Source organism: Vulpes lagopus, chromosome 1, assembly GCF_018345385.1.
Source record: "Vulpes lagopus strain Blue_001 chromosome 1, ASM1834538v1, whole genome shotgun sequence".
Classification (NCBI taxonomy): domain Eukaryota; kingdom Metazoa; phylum Chordata; class Mammalia; order Carnivora; family Canidae; genus Vulpes; species Vulpes lagopus.
In genome coordinates this window covers 96,055,652-96,069,322 of record NC_054824.1, presented here as the reverse complement: position 1 = coordinate 96,069,322, position 13,671 = coordinate 96,055,652, and the positions used below count along the sequence as shown (strand labels likewise).

The 13,671-nt window shown below is 37.7% G+C and overlaps 1 protein-coding gene and 1 non-coding gene across 6 annotated transcripts in view; one reads left to right on the top strand and one right to left on the bottom strand.

The window, feature by feature from the left end:
* ZPLD1 (zona pellucida like domain containing 1) overlaps positions 1-13,671 on the top strand; it is a 417,570-nt gene that overhangs the window by 235,960 nt on the left and 167,939 nt on the right. The gene's annotated exons all lie outside the window — the stretch shown is intronic.
* Positions 10,755-10,884, bottom strand: LOC121475348. Its single transcript, XR_005983726.1, has one exon. It is a non-coding gene; the product is annotated as a small nucleolar RNA SNORA18 (small nucleolar RNA).

The following is a 13,671-nucleotide window of genomic DNA, read 5'->3' as shown; positions in this document are numbered from 1 at the left end:
TGGATTTCGATGAGAGGGAGTGAGAGGAATAAATGGAGGATAAGGATGGTTGGGATATGCCAGTCTGGGTGCCTGGGAGAATATGATTCATTAATAAATAATGAAAAGTAAGGAGGAACTTGGCCATGTTGAATTTGAGGCTCTAAATGCCTCATTTAAGTAGAGTTGTACAGCAGTCATTTAGGAATGGCAGTCTGGCCTGACATATAATGAGTTTGTGATAAAATTTGCTGCTGAACATATAGGAAGGATAATTCTAGAGGTGAAAATATATGAAGAAAGTGAGTTTGAGGGGATATATGGAGAAAGAAAGAGGGCCAAAGAAAAAGGTTTGCTTTGTTCTTTATTGTTGACAATCTTCCTTCTCTTTTATTGGTAAGAAGGCTAGTTGACTGAACGTGTCGTCCTGGCCAACTTTTAGCAACTGTAGATCGTTGTTTTTACTCTTGGATCCACTGTCCTTCTCATTGTCTCAGGGCATGGAGATTTGACAAACCTAGTCTCTAGTGGTTTATCTCATTCAGTGTCATTTTGCACTAGAATTAAAATTCCCCAACCTGAGCTGCCTATCCTAAGCATGTGTTCTGCTTTTATGTCATCAAAGTTTCTCCAAAAGGGGAAAACCCAAGTATTCTTTTTCCCTTCTGAGTCTATGGCAATGAGCAGTAATGAAAGTGTAGTCTCTGTGAATTAAAAAAATGATCTGTACCCATATTGGTATGCTCTGGGAATACTTCAATGCTTCCAAATAGCTTTTTCTCGAATATATTTCTTTATAGTAATGGCTATCTCAGCTGCACCCATGTGAAAAGCTTTTAATTTGGTTAAATTTATGCTAGGAGTTGTTGGAAATTGGAGCTTTGCAGGGGTTCCTCTCTTCCTCTCATTGTAATTCTCATGTGAATTTGTCCCCTGCAAAGTTATGCAGCTCTCCATATGGCCATATTCATAAGCCATACTTCTAGTAGAACTTTGATAAAATGCATCAGCTTCCTTGGAATTAGATTAGCATCTCAATTGGAGAGTTTTCTAGGCTTTTCCTGCTGACAGGAGATGAAAGCCTCATAAATAAAAATGCTGCTTTGTTTCTGTTGTGATGGACCCTGTGGAAGCAGAAGACAATTAGATCTAAACATCGTTTCATTTGTTGTTACAGATCTCTCTTCCTTCGTGGCTTGTTATTAGTGCCCTCTCTTCCAGTGTTATCTACTGTAAACATCGTAAAATAGCGCTGGAAAGTTAACTAGTACCCTTCAATCTAGCATTTGCTTCTAACTACTGGAGAAATTTTCTCAGTGGAGGATGTGGGTTCTTTGTGCTTCATTATCTATTACTATCATTCTAGATAAGGAAATGGATGGATTAGTTTATTTTCTCCTCAGAATTTCATGTCCCAAAATAATCAATAATAATTGACAGTGTATTTGGAATAAAACATCATAATAAAGTCCGCATATGTTAGACTGGAAGTAGATACTTAAATCAATGTCTTTATTTAACATAGGTTAATAGTTCATAGATGACATTTAAGCACATAAGGCAATTCTGGGACATAAGATTAGGGTTTAGGTTTCATTTGACTTGAGGTGTAACTGAATAAATGGGACTATGACATGGGACTTGACTTTATCAGTATGATGTTGTTTGTGATTACTCTGCTTTGGTATAAAAATGATTTTGAGGCAGGTGACCCTGTTGTTGATAAAATTATGATAAAATTATTGGCCATAATAATTTATATTATTTAAGAATAAGGGGGTTAAGATCTGTAAAATTTGAAGTAGTATCAGAGTCAGTGTCTCTGGAGTCAAGTCTATTTTTTTCATTATTTTTATTTAAAAAAATTTTTTTAAAAAAATTTTTATTTATTTATGATAGTAACACACACACACACACACACACACAAAGAGAGAGAGAGAGAGAGAGAGGCAGGGACACAGGCAGAGGGAGAAGCAGGCTCCATGCACCAGGAGCCCGAGGTGGGACTCGATCCTGGGTCTCCAGGATCGCGCCCTGGGCCAAAGGCAGGCGCCAAACCGCTGCGCCACCCAGGGATCCCTGGAGTCAAGTTTAATTTTTTTTTATTAATTTTTATTTATTTATGATAGTCACAGAGAGAGAGAGAGAGGCAGAGACACAGGCAGAGGGAGAAGCAGGCTCCATGCACCGGGAGCCCGATATGGGATTCGATCCAGGGTCTCCAGGATCGCGCCCTGGGCCAAAGGCAGGCGCCAAACCGCTGCGCCACCCAGGGATCCCCCCTGGAGTCAAGTTTAAAGAGATTAGGGGAGAGAAAGGGAATTAGGTGCTATCAAAAACAGAACTTTGAGGGACATCATAAAGAAGAGTAGCAGGTTTGGGCTGGAATGTAGCTCCCTAGTACCTTGGAAGATACATATAATTGAGGGATGACAATGAAGACAGCTTAGTAATAATCAAAGTCAGGAACGAGCTGTTGGAAAGCATGTGGAAATGGCACTAGAAATAATATTGTGTCATTGAAGTATATTCAAATTTCTCATTTAAGATAGTATGGGATTCTAAACTATTTCTAAAAAGAATTTTAAATATGATATTTGTCTCATTGACATTCTCAAGACTGATGTCTCTTCCAAAGTACACTCTACCTTTCAATAACTCCCATTTATCTTCCACACACCTGGAAAACAATTTTAAACAAATTTTAACAGAAAATGGGTTATTATATTTTCTAAAGTATGGAGAAATTTATAATGCATTGTCTTTATATAAGGGCTTCCTAAAGTTGAACACTATTTCAGGGAAAAGCAGTTACCTAAGAAGATGGTTAAAATTTCAGGCCATATTTGATCAACAATTTATTCCTGAATTATGCTGCTTAGTGGTAGAGAACCAAGAGTAAGTTTTCTTAAAATACTAGCTATGATTTTGGGAAACTGTCAGTCTCATCATGTTTTTATTATGGGAAAGGATCCTAAACTGCAATAGAAATAAAATAATAGGAGCCACATGGAACTTTATCTATTTGCTGCCAAGAGATTGTCTTCTATTTTATTTTTATTTTTTTAAGATTTTATTTATTTATTTATTCATGACAGACACACAGAGAGAGGCAGAGACACAAGCAGGCTCCATGCAGGGAACCTGATGTAGGACTCGATCCTGGTTCTCCAGGATCACGCCCTAGGCTGAAGGTGCCACTAAACCACTGAGCCACCTGGGCTGCCCATTGTCTTCTATTTTAAAGACCAAAGACATCCAAGATGTATAGAGAAGTGTAATCCTTATGTGCAATGATACATTTGATTGAGTGACATTGATTGGAAATATGGAATGCAATGTTTGTTTATAAGAAATTATTTGAATATACCGATTATGGATTAAATTATCCCAAATGGATTTTCTGATCATAAGATTTTTTAAATTTACTTTTGGTTAGCTTTAGATTTCTATTCATAAGAACCCTTGATGTTGGCCCTCATTGTTAACTTTTACAGGATTGTATGTGTGTGTGCCAGTGTGTGTGTGTGTGTATGGTGGGGGCAGTTTTTTGTTTAGACTAGAGAAAGCACTGATTTTATATTTTGTAAGATATTTAAAACATATGATAGTAAGATTGAATAACTTGGTTCTAGTAACTTATAATAGATTGAAATCACAGCACGAAACTGAGTATCAGAATCAAATAAATTTTAAGAGTCTTACTAAATTTAATATGCTAACTCTTGATATAAAAATTATGGACTGAGGAACAGAGGGACAAATAGATTATAGCTCCATGCAAGATAGAAGTGTTCGTAGCGTAATAAGGCCAGGAAGAAGGCAAATCTGAGCAGGGGGGCTGTTTTACCTTGGAGAATGGTGCATCTTTTTGTTGAAAAATAAAGGCTGACAAGAAGTCATCCAGCAAACTCAGTTTTCCTCAGAAATAGAAGACCCGATTAGCAGTGGTCTGATATAGTTCCTACATTTGTTTGATAATCTGTGGTAGTTGTATTTTTGTTTTTGTTTTTCCAGAAAAGTACACTTGTCATACTTGTACAGCCATGGTTCAGGTTGGAGATTGCTGGGAGTATGGGTATAGAAGGGAGTATGGGTCTATGGAGAAGTCAGAGGAAGTCTTTGTGTAGAGAAGTGTGGGTATGCCTTCAAGAAACAGAACCAAACGACTGACAAATGCAGAGTGGAGGAAAAAGAAACACAACTGTAATTTTGCAGGGTGGCCTCTAATGTTCTTTTTTTAAAATTTTTTTAAATTTTTATTTATTTATGATAGAGAGAGGGGGGGGGCAGAGACATAGGCAGAGAGAGAAGCAGGCTCCATGCACCAGGATCCCGACGTGGGATTCGATCCTGGGTCTCCAGGATCACGCCCTGGGCCAAAGGCAGGCGCTAAACTACTGCACCACCCAGGGATCCCAGCCTCTATGTTTTGTGTGGGAACTTCAATTCTGTTATCATCTGGCGGTGGCCATCCCTGCTGTTGTGACCCTTCTGCTGTTCGCTCTGACTCTCATTGGTCTTGGGGAACATATCACTCATTTTGATGGCATTTTCTTCTCCCTAGTGGTCCTTGCTTTTCCTCCTAACTTTAAACAGTGTAAGGATGAGCACCCTCCTCTTGGTCTTACAGGTCTTTTTTTAGAGTCTAATAAAATGCCTTGTTCTTTGTATTTTATAAACTCCCTTGTGCTTAAACTCTTTTATTTAGTATACTCTTTCATTTTCTCTCAGCCTCTCAGGGGTGTGTAGTTTGTCTGAGCAATACTGTATAATTGAGCACCCCAAATTATCTTTGCAGTATACAGTTGCAGATGACCACATTTGTTGTAGAGTACCTGGATGCTCTCCTACCTTAGGATGCTCTCCTACCTTAGTCTTTGTTGTAGAGTACCTGGATACTCTCCTACTTTAGGATGCTCTCCTACCTCTGGATGCTCTCCTACCTTAGTCTTTGTCAGGACAAGACTTCCAGGAAGTACATGGGGTAGATTAGCTCTCTATTGGTGTCCTTGGGTGGACCTTCTACTATTCGAATGGAAAATGATATGCCAAAACTGACCAAGTGGTAGGTTTGCTGAGCTGATTTTTTTTTCCAAGTCAAATTCTCCTTTTCTCTTTCTTCCCTAGTTAATGGGTATATGAATGAATGTGTGTGTTTGTGTGGTTGACTCACACATCCTAATATAGAACTTTATAGAAATGAATCAGTGAGTTTTTTTTTTTTAAACACAAGACCACATCAAAGAAAAAGAAACACTCTTTAGCTGTTGACTGGCTTTCACCACTTATTATGTGAGAAGTGAAACGTCAGTAACTTAAAAGAAATTTTAAGATCAATGTGTTTGGGCTTTTCTGATTTTAAAATTCTTTACAGAAACTTGTCAAAAAGATTATGTAATGGAAACAAGGAGGCTGAAACTTCTCAGAGCACTAGGAAAATTTCTTTGTTTTCCTGAGTGCAAGAAAAAGGAAAAACAGTCTTATTCTGGAGAGACTCCTAGCTGGTGTTAGTGTACATGTTAGTTATGCAGTGTTGCTTTTTAGGGAGTACTGCTTTGATTTACATGGAAATAAAGACTGGGTTACGGCCATGTATTCACAAGAGCTGTGGTGCAATAATGAATGAGGCAAAAGTGGTAAATGAACCAACCTTTGGGGTAGTTCAGGCATAAATGGACTTTCTGCTGGGTTGATTCTTCCTTTGTTCCAAATGTATAGATCCAGTCGTAGAAATGTAGTGGAAGGTTAGCACATCAGACTGTGACTTTATTCTATTTCTGGAATAACCAAGACATTTGAGAAAATCAATTTGTTCTCTCCAGGAGGACTCCACTGAAGTATAGGAACATAGTCTACCGGGGAAAAGTTCTCTGAAGATGGACATGGTTTCATTTCTGTTTCATTAGCTCTTGCGGCAGAGAAGATGATGGATAAACTTTAGTTTTTTGCAGCTTTTCTTATTAAGGGTTTTATCCATTTCTTTTCAACATAGAGGGATATTGGAGCCTAAATGTGATTGCTGAGATTTGTCATTTTCAGTAGCTCAGGGATCTCCCTGAAATAAACTAAAGGCATCTGCTTTCAACATTCATGTCTATAAAACCACAACTGAGAGGGAAATGTGTGAACTTTCAAACCCTACACACTGCTGCATTTAAGATGAATTGTTACTATGAGTGTTGACATATTTTCCTCCGCGTCACCGTTTATGCCTTTGTGTGTGTGTGGGGGGTGGGGTGGGGGGCATGTGCACACATGTACACACGTACATGTGTCTTTGTGTGTTTGCTCAGATGTATTGTACTTATTCAAGGATTCTGAATTCAAGAATTTTGCATCAGAACTTTTGCTTCGTCATTTCAATTAGGATGTAGGACTGTGTTAGTGTTTTAAAACAGGCTGCAAGTTGTGTCGACATGATCCATGTGAAATGAAACATCTAGTCAAATACCCTGTTAATATACTCATTGTTTACAGAAATTAGGACACATATATGTTCACCTTCATGAAATATTTTTACCCTAAAGCAATTTTAAGAAACATTGAACTTTTTTTGTACATTGCCACTTTCTATCTGCCTTATAAAAATTATGACTTGTTTTTAGATGTGATGCTTATCCAAAATGAAATAAGATAAATTCAAAAGCACTCAGCCTTTCTTTTCTTTGCATTAAATAGTGTCTGCGGTAGAAGTTGTCCCAAAAGGAGTCTGAGGAGGCCAGTTCTGTGGGATGGAGGTGATGCAAATTAACCTGTTTTGGACTCTGTTTCCTCTCTTACAGAATTAGGGCACTAGAGAAATAATCTCTGTGGTCTCTTCCCCGACATTCCCTCCAGCTCTACATACTCGGTTTTGCTTTGCTCTGCTCTGCACGCACCACTATCTAACATTCCCTTGGGAACAATACTTTCAGCGTGCAGCTCTGCTTTCATATAGTATTCAAGAGAGAAAACTCTGAGGCAGCAGATCCAGCATTTTCAAATTTTAAGACTCAACTGAGAAGAGAATTCATCCAGAGAAGGGAATCGATTCCACTTGACTGAATCTTAGCACCTTCCATACACCTCCGTTAGGGAAGGGGTTGACATTACAAAGACTTTCCCATCCTTAACGACTGTGGTTGAGAGTCTTGATTATACAATATTTTGACTTGCACTTCAAAGTTCCCTCAATGTCTCCATCTATGTCCATGGGTAGCTCTCGAAATACAGCAGCTGTGCCATCTGTTTCAAATATTATTTCAGCCCTCGCTGTTTTGGGATAAATTTCATAAAGTGTATTGCATACACACACATTTAATTGAACAAATGAGAAGCCTTTCCAGTTTAAAAAAGCTTCCTAAATGACAAGAAGTGTCCAATTTCCATTCAAATGGTTACTCCGGGGCTTTAAAATGTGTGAATTCATCTAACAGAGGCTGATGGTGTATTTTGAGGCAGATGGCTTGATTCTGTGAAGAAAAAAAATTAAGTGGATTTTACTATCAATCTTATTTTTTTTTGGCAAAAGACTGACATAATAAAGATGTGTGTATTACTGAGAATGCTTTTTAATAATGATTCTACCTTATGTTTTCCCCCAAGAATATGGTTAACTGACTAGGAAAATCTATTTAGAGATTTTATGTTTATCCATAATGATCAGTTTAGGAGGAAAAAAAAGAAGCCCACTAACAAAATTGCTGAAATACAAAAGGAAGATAATGCTCTACAACTTTCTAAAGGAGTCCAAAAAGGAAAGGAATTCTGAAGTCTATCTGATATTTCCCCTGTTAAATAGTTGCAAAGTCAATAAATTGAAGATTCTGAAGGAAGGAGGAAGGGATTTCACTTCACATAAGAATGTCTTTAGAGGAATATCTACAGTAGAGATGTCATGTCCAAAGCACTTTGTATATTTATGACTAGTGGTTTTAGAGTTGAGTCATTGGAATGATCCATCTCTATTGCCATGTACTCTCAAATTTAGACTCATGTTAGCATTTGTCAAAGTTACGTCAAAAGTTCTGTGCTCTAAAGGTTCTTTCCAGACTTGCCTACTTTATGGAACATTATAATTTACCCCCCAAATTCAATCTACCCTTCTTCCATTTGTAGTTTGACTGAACTCTTGGTTAACTCCTGAGTAGTAAAAACCAAACGTGTGTCTCATTCCTCTTGGAGATGATTGTTCAGCAACCTTGTTAAGCCAATCAACCACTGCTTCTTTTGGCAACAATTACTGGTTTATGGATGAGCACAGAACTTAAGTTGTCCCGATCAGTCTAAAAGAAAAAGATTTCTTTGATAGCTTGGGAAAGGTACCTTCTCTCTGAATTGACATGGACAGGGAAGCATGTGACCTTTATAGCTACTGACAACTTTCTGAAACATAAGGAGAACCAGGCTAGGGATGGAGTGAACAATGCAGATAGCAGGATGAAAAGTGAAAAGAACCTGCCTCTTTGATGATATAGTTGTGCCTTTGGGTCCATAGCCCTGAAGTTCACTATGCTTCTGGATTTGCCCTTATGTTAGCTAATACTCATGGTTAGAACAATTCTTATTGTCTCTGCCAGTTGGGGTGAGGTTTTTTTTTTTTAAGTGTAAAGTTTATTTTGTTTATATGTGATGTATACAAAATTATTTAAAGTCAATACATTTTTGCTTAAGCAATTTCACATGTTATGATTCCTTTCATTGCCAATCACCTTAGTTCCTCCAATTTCTGAGTCATAGTCTTCAAGATAGCCTTTTTGCTCGAGAAGAGGAAGATGGAAGCTAAGTAGGAGGATCATAGGTTTGTCTCATTGCATGAAAATAACTAGATAACAAATCATCCTAAATACCCCAGAAATTGATGTGTCGACTAATAGAACAAACTCCACAACTAAAGGAGGAGAAGAGATAGGAGGTATGTAGACATCAAAACACCACCAATATTTTTCACAGAGCTAGAATAAACAACTCTAAAATTTCTATGCAACCACAAAAACACTGAATGGTCAAAGCAACCTTGAAAAAGAAAAGTGAAGCTGGAGGCATCACAATTCTGGACCTCAAGTTATATTACAAAGCTGTGGTGATGAGGACATTATGGTCCCAGCACAAAAGTGGACTCATAGATCAATGGAACAGAAGAGAAAACTCAGAAATGAGCCGCCATCAAATGGTTAATTAATCTTTGACAAAGCTGGAAAGAATATCCAATGGGAAAAAGATAGTCCCTGCAACAAATGATGTTGAACTACAACATACAAAAGAATGAAATTGACCACCTTCTTACACCAAACACCAAAATAAATTCAACATGGATTAAAGACCTAAATGTGAGACCTGAAACTATAAAAATCCTAGAAGAGTACACAAGCAGTAACTTCTTTGACATTGGTTATGGGAATTTCTTTCTAGATATGTCTCCTGAGGCAAGCAAGACAAAGTTAAAAATAAACTATTGGTTCTACATCAAAATAAAAAGCATCTGCATAGCAAAGGAAATAGTCCAGAAAACTAAAAGACAACATACTGAATGGGAGGAGATATTTGCAAATGACATACTGATAAAGAGTATCCAAAATCTACAAAGAACTTATAAAACTCAACACCCCCAAATGAATAATCCAATTAAAAAAATGGGCAGAATTTTTCCAAAAAAGGCATAGAAATGGCCAACGGACACATGAAAAGATGCTCTCTCATCATCAGGGAAATACAAATCAAAACTATAGTGAGATATCACCCCACACTTGTCAGAATGACTAAAATCAACAACATCAGAAACACAGATGTTGGTGAGGATGTGGAGAAAGGGGAACCCTCCTGCTCTGTTGGTGGGAATACAATTTGGTGCAGCTACTCTGGAAAAGAGTATGGAGATTCCTCAAAAAGGTAGAAATACAACTCTGCTACAATCCAGCAATTGTACTACTAGGTATTTACCATAAGGATACAAAAATACTAATTCAAAGGGACACATGTATCTCAATATTTATAGCAGCATTCTCTACAATATCCAAATTATAGAAATAGCTCAGTTGTCCATTAACAGATAAATGGATAAAGAAGTGGTGATATATATTATTCAGCCATAAAAAATGATCTTGCCATTTGCGATGACATGGATGGAGTTAGAGAGTATTATGCTAAGTGAAATAAGTCAGAGAAAGACAAATACTATATGATCTCACTCATATGTAGAATTTAAGAAACAAAATAAATGAGCAAAAGGAAAAAAAGAGAGAGGCAAACTGAGAAACAGACTCTTAACTATAGGGAACAGATTGATGCTTCAGAGGGGAGGTGCATTAGGGGATGGGTTAAATAGGTGATGAGGATTAAGGGGTGTACTTATGATGAGCCCCAGTGTTGTATGGAAGTATTGAATCATTATATTGTACACCTGATACTAATATAACATGATATGTTAACTAATTGGAATTTAAATTAAAAAATTTAAGAGAACTTTTGCTTAATCCTCAGTTGTCATGTCAGGTAGTCCACACTTCTTTTAGTTGGGCTGCTTTGATCCCTACTTAAGTATAGACACACTTTAAAAATTCTCCACTTGTAAACTTTGGGATCCAATTTCCTCAAGAAGTGTATGTTAGGACCATATTTAGGGTTAGAGTAGTTGGACCTGCCTGGTTGTCAACTTCAGACATCCTCTATACATGAATAATTTCAAATTATATTTACTCCTAAACTATCACACCCTAGATTAGCACAAATCATTGGGATATACCAATACCTAGGATGAAAAAAGTTGACCATTAGTCCTAAAATAGTTTTAGTAGCCCTGCCTTATAGTTCTTTCCCACAGATTTAAACATAATTCTGTGAGCAAAGCAAACTACATATTTACTCTATGAGGCATTCCCAATAATGTGGGTCTATAGAAAAAAACCCATTGGGATGTACTTCCAGGGGAGTGAGGTTTTTGATACTTGCAGCCTAAAGCGTCCCAATAGATATACCCGAGGATGTGACTTGGGAGGAGGTCACCCTAGGCTCAGTTGTGTATGTCATGAGACCATCTTCCTGTCATGAGCAGTGGGTCCTATCTCCTTGCTCCAAATCAGGAATTCTGGGGGTGAGACCCAGCAATGTGCTTTAACAAGCCCCCCAGGTCATTGTCTCTGAAGACCACCGAACTGGGCATATTAGGCAGATATGTAATTTGCAAACTCCTGTGTTTCCTTGGATTCTCAGACATAGAATAATAAAATAGTTATCGAAGAAATAAGGTGATTCAGAATGTAAAGAGCCCCCTGAAGACAGTTTCCATGATTTTTTACTTTTAGGTCTGCCAAGCAATATCATTGCCAATGAATTGTTTTGGATGACTGCATTTAGTAGAGAGTAGTGTGTGTGTGTGTGTGTGTGTGTGTGTGTGTGTGTTTGAGACATACCACCTGACTTGGAAACCTCATTGTCATTGGATGACCTGGTGGAAGCATTTAAGTCAGGTTGGAGGATCTTGGGGAGTTTCTCAGGGCATGGTTGTCAGGCCTTTGGCCCCAGAGGATTTTACCTATGTTAGTTTTTATGATGTGGGTTTAGGAAAAGGGAGAGGGTGTTAACATGGGTTCTTTGAAAGGCAGACTGTGTTTTTATCTCTCTCTCTCTGCTAATTCAGTACTCAGCTGCCCTCTGGCCTGATCGCAGTTCTATAGTCCCCTGAGAATCAGTTGTTAAGCCTAATTATGATTGCTTTGAACTTCCCTGAGACTCTGATGTCAAAGGTCTCCTATTAGGTTTTTGATCACAGTTTTCTGTCTTAGCTTGCCCCGTATGTGATCACATATTGCTGCATTTCTGCTCATACTGGGAACCTCTCTCTTCTTGCTGCTTCCTGGTTAAGTGATGATAAATGTTTTCTATCCAGCCCAAGAAGAATCATAGCTTGCTATTACTTACAGGGGCCTCCTAATTTTGCATTAGAGAAAGCTGAAGTCTGGGTCAGGATTGTAATTTACTGTATTCATTCATTTGTTTCAAAATAGTTATTGAGCACCTACCATGAGCGAGGCCCTGTTTAATAATGGCAAAACATGATCAGAATAAAGGAATCATAACTCCAACATCAGTGCTCTTGTCACTATCCTATTGCTTAAAAGCCATTTGAATAAAACAAAGGAAACTAAATAAAGGGCAATGAAATACAAATAGAAAAGAAAAAAGGAAAAAAGAAAAATAAGAGAAAAAGTCATTTGGGGGCTAAGTGCCTTCTGGATGACTGATTAAGCATACAGATTTACTTTTCTTTCTCCAATGTTCCACTGGAATGAGTGAATAAATATAAAATTAATAAAAACAATGTAACAGTACTAGGAAATGTGAAGGTTGATATCAGCAGAAGCAACAAATTTCTGGAAGATATAAAGCAGATGGGATTGGCTCGATGGAGTAGCCAGAGAGAACTGATAACTGCAGTTAATGTAAATAAAAGAGAATGGTAATGGAAGAAGAAGAGAGTTTTGTTTTGTTTAAACAGACCTTTGGAAAAACCCCAAGATCATAATCATTAGGAACTAGAGGCAGGAATCATCTTTTGGATACTTAGTAGGAAAACCAGTGAAACTAGGACATTCCAAGCACCTGGGAAATGCATACATTCCCAGCTCTAGCAGAGCTGGCATAAATATTTCAAGAACTAATAAAGGGGTGGATGGATTTTGTCAGTGGGAGTAAGCAAGGGCATTTATAGTGAGTATTGGAGCTAAAAAGAGAAGTTGGGTGGTACTCCCATGTAATATCAGCTGCCAATAGGGGAAACCTATCCACATCCTGACAGCAAGCTCCTACCTACCCTAAGAGAAAGGTATCTCTGATGACAGATCCCAGCTCACTCATCACAGCCATGGCTTCTGTCCTTTGCAATCAAATTCACTATCAAGGGAACTCTGATTTTCACATTGACCATGTATTATCAATTGCCCTACACTGTCACTTATAGGTGGTTGAGTCTCCAGATGTTTAAGAAAAAATAACAAAGTAAAAATGAGTTACCAATTTTAACAGATCGAAATGATTCTTGAAGAAATTGAATTACTGGAGAAACATAGAAAATGTTATTAAAACAGTTTAAGTAGTATTTTCAAAGATATTTGAAAGGACACTATATTGATACAACTCAGAATAAACTGCTAAGAAAAAGTAAAGTATATGAGAGAATTTATAGAAATTGGAAAACCTCTACATGATTGTTGAAGTAAATGTAACAGGGCAACTAATGATGTAGAATGTGGAGTTCTTAATTCTCCAAAGCTTCTTCATATATATGGATAATACCAGTCACTCTGGAACTAATTTTCATTCAGAAAAGTGTCACTTGAATGAATACAATTAACCCACTGCCTGGGTGAAGAGGGATATGAATTTCTTTGGTTGAGAAAAGCTGCCTTTAATCTAACTTTGGAATGCTAAATTGATTACTGGAAAGGAGATGGGAATGTATGCATAGGGAAGAAGAAATTACCCAAGATGAAAAGGTCAACTCTTTTCCTTTTGATGCTTAATGTCTTTACTCCCTCTTTGGCTGACTAGGTCCGTGAAAAGTCCAGTGGCATAAAAAACACTGTTTCCTGGGGAGGACCTCACCATGGGTGTAGGTAGAATCTGGACAGGTATGCAAGGGTCAACATTAAAGTGAAAGGTTAACTTGGGGAGGGTTGGTTATGGGATATCTTGCAGCCACAACAAGAAATATCT